Below are 4,039 nucleotides of genomic sequence, written 5' to 3'. Positions count from 1 at the left end.
CATCCCACACACAGTCTGGTAAGTACAACATCTAAACCACCTCCGCATTCTAAGTCTAGCCTCCGAGCGTATAGCACCGGTTACCACAGAGTGGCGACGAGTCGAGAAAAAAACCCGCGCGTGCGTTTGAAGTCGGAAATAAGTTTGATAAGCGAATAAGTGGCGTGTCTAGCCTTGAGTTGAAATCGTGAGTATTGCTGTTAAAAAGTTTCAGAAAGGTGATGAGAGTTTGAAAGAAGAAAAAAAGAAATAATTTCATCACTTCTAAGTGGGGCAGTGAAAATATAAAAAAAATCTTGAAAAAAATGGGAAGTTTTCTTGGCCATAACAAGATTGTAAATTCAGTGAAAAACTTGTGATTATTCAATTGAAATCTTGCTGGTGTGATGAGTTCTGAAAAATTTTACCAAGAAAAAAAAATGAATCCGTGAGAATCTGTAAAATCAGTGAAAATGATCATCTATAAAAAAAAAAAAGTTAAAGTTTTATTAAGCGCTCAAACCCGAATGTGCAATTAAAATGAATATGGGGATCTCGGATAAAGTGTAAATCAGTTTTCAAAATGAAATGGTGCTGAGGTATGTAGTGAAATTTGATAAATCACCATCAGCCAAAGAATAAGTCCAAGTATCAATTTGTGATACGCGATGACTCCATTTTGAGTTTCTCGGAAGACGCATCAGGTCTTGGGTTTTCCCGCTTGGGAAGTGGGAGAAAAAAAATGTGTATGAATGTGTGAGTGAATGTTGAAGATTCTGCCGTCCCATTTACACCCACGACCAACCGAGCTGCACGAACAGGTATGTTGCCGCACAGAAAATTAAAGTTTGCACTGTTCAAGAGTTCAGAGTTTTTTGTTTCAAACTTCCATGCAGCAACAGAAACGGTTAAGGTTTTGAAAAGAAATTAATTATTCTTGATCATCATTAGGTTATTACAGAAAAAAAAAATTGCATCAATTCAACATATTCTGATCAGACACACTCTTGAACAGCTTCTTTCAATTGATATTCACTGACTAAAAAAAAAAAAGTTTTTGAATCCGCCTTATGTTGCGTATAATTTGCGGAATCTCTGCCCCATTTAAATTTGCTGGCAATTGAAACTTTGGAGCCAGAACCCAGAACGAACCAACACATATATGAGATCGAAATCAACGCAACGCTATGGGCGAGAATTGCGCTTCTCCATAACATAGCTACGATCGGGTGATCATTAGCATTGCATGCTCCAGAAAAGAGAGAGAGCTTTCACCCATCGCCATCTCAGCTTATTCTTCGTGTACGTTTGTTGAAATCTAAGACCACTGTAGGCGGTGAGCTTTCAAGAGACCATTCTGTTCGAATGGCTTGAATGGCGAGTGTTTCAATACACTGACAAGCTGAAACTGAAGTAAGCTTGGGTATGACTTTTTGTGCTTGAAGGGCTAAGAGAGCAGACGCCAGGAATGATATAGAAGTGGTAGTAATTAAATTTACTGTTGAGAACTCTAGACTGAGTTGTGTTTCAATACACTTATAAGATGCAGTGTTTACAACATCTTGAGATGCCGTTTTGGTAACGAATCACCAGAGATAGAAGCGTTTGAAAATTGGCTTGGAAAAAAAAACTCCCAATGACTGGTTTGGTATTGGCGTTGCATCGCCTTATTGAAGAGTTTCGATCAGTATGTATTACGTTGATTTGTGTGGTGTGCAGTTAAGAAAAAAAAATCTCTCTTATTCGAAACATGCTGATCATAGGTGCATGTGATTAAATTCACTTGATGAATGAATTGAAGGACAGTTGGGTGCGTTATTTTTTTTCTTCAAGGTGATGATCCTTTTTTCACTGAATTTCACTGAATGAAGAATTATTTACACTGAACCCCTAAAAAAAAAAAAAAAACAAAACAAAAAGTTTTGATGAAATTATTCAATTTGACCATGTAAAAAAAAAACGAAAATCAGAAGATATTTTTATTTTAATAGGACAATGGCGAACGGTCCAGCGGATATAATGGTGACTCCGTCCCAGCCTATTTTTAGTCCTGGCTCTTACAATTTGCCTCAGTTCAAATTTTCACATCTACCGGCTTCTGGAATAAAAAAAAGCATGGACCGCGTGGATACGCTGGTTCGAAAATGTAATGATTGCTACCAATATCACCGAGAGTTTAAGTCGGAAAGCTCAACTGTTAGCTATGGGTGGCATAGAATTACAGGCTGTTTATTATGCTTTACCAGTTATTGACGATAGCCTTGCAAACGGTGCTGATCCATATCAAGAGGCCAAACAAAAATTGGATAAACATTTTTCTCCAAAACATCACGAGTGTTTTGAAAGGTCTGAGTTTTGGGACATGGCAATGGAGATTGATGAAACCATTGAGAATTTTATACCTCGTGTTCAACAAAAGGCCGAAACTTGTAACTTTGGTAAAACCGAAATGGAGAGCAAACAAATCGCTATTATTGACAAAATCATCAAACATGCCCCAGAAGACATCAGACGCAAATTGCTTGAAAAGGCGGAATTAACAATGGATCAAGTTATAAGAACTATCATATCTCATCAAGCAATCAAATATCAAGTTAGCCAAATGAACTCCAAACCGCCTTCCCAAACTCAAGTATATCAGCTCACCGTAAATAGAAATGACATTCCAAGGTACAAAGATTCTGGTAAAATTGCCTACAAAGCTAAATGTTCTGGATGTGGAAAAACGAGGCACGACAACCCAAAAGATTGTCCGGCTTACAACCTTCAATGTTACCTATGTTCGAATTATGGTCATTACAAATTTGTGTGTGAAAGTCAACCGAAAAATTGCGCTGAAAGCCGTAAGAGCTTTGGTTTTAAAAGAAACTTTTCCAGTTCGAGCGATTTCAACTACCAGCCCAACACCAAACGTTTCAAGAACGTCAGAAATGTGGAAATTGACGAACATGAGCCTAACAACTGAAAAATCTTCCGTATATCGTATAAAAAAAAATTATCAATATGAGAGCTGTCATGTAAAATAGAAGGTGTTGAAATAGACATGTTGATTGGTTCTGGTTAAGTTTATAACTTAATTGACGACAAGACGTGAGATTACATGAAACACTACGGTGTTAAAATACAAGCTGAGTGATTTGACAAAACGAAAACATTTCTGGCTTATGGTAGAGTACCTCTAAAATTGAAGACAGATTTTTTTAGCAATAGAGGGTTGTTCTGAAACAATCTCAACAGAAACTACATTTTACGTCATAGAAAATAGACAACAAGCTCTAGGCAAAGAACCAGCACAAACTCTAGCTAGGAGTACTTCAGATTAGACTTCCTAGTTCAAGAAGATTCAGGATTAACAGTATCCGTGCAACGAGACCGTGTCCAAAAAAAAAATAAATAAATAAATAAATAAATAAATAAATAAATAAAAAAAAAACTTTAAGTTAGCCCTTCCTATAGACAGAAGTATAACCCCTGTAATTCAACCTCGGCGACATTGCCCAATCCCGTTGTTGGAGAAAGTCAAATTGAAAATAAATGAACTACTTGAAATGGAAATAATTTAACGAGTAACAAAACCTTCGACATGGGTTTCACCATTATAAACGATAACGGATAGTTCAGTAAGATTATGCGTAGATGTGCGGCGAGCAAATAAAGCAGCAACCTCAAGTTTTAAGCTTCTAGCTCTCGATTACCGGGGGTCAATGCCAACGGGCAAATGTATCCTGTTGTTTTGCATTAATACACCCTCTATGTAGAAATTGAGATAATGACAGTCATAACCATGAGAAAAGCTATCAAGCGGCTCGGAAAAAAAAGTTCAACCACTGGGGACATCTCAAACGTTAACCTTAGAAAATGCGAAGTAGTTCATTTCTCGGAGTCTCGGAGCAACTACATAAAAACCCACTTGAACCACACTACACCATATTGGCCGCAGGCTAATGGAGATATGGAACGTCAAAATCGTTCACTTCTAAAAAGGATGAAAATGCTCTCTTAGATGATTGGAAATCGGAATTACAACAGTTTTTGCAAATGTACAACAACACGCTCCACA

Source organism: Uranotaenia lowii, chromosome 1 (genome assembly GCF_029784155.1).
Source record: "Uranotaenia lowii strain MFRU-FL chromosome 1, ASM2978415v1, whole genome shotgun sequence".
In the NCBI taxonomy this organism is placed as follows: domain Eukaryota; kingdom Metazoa; phylum Arthropoda; class Insecta; order Diptera; family Culicidae; genus Uranotaenia; species Uranotaenia lowii.
This window is presented reverse-complemented; position numbering follows the sequence as displayed.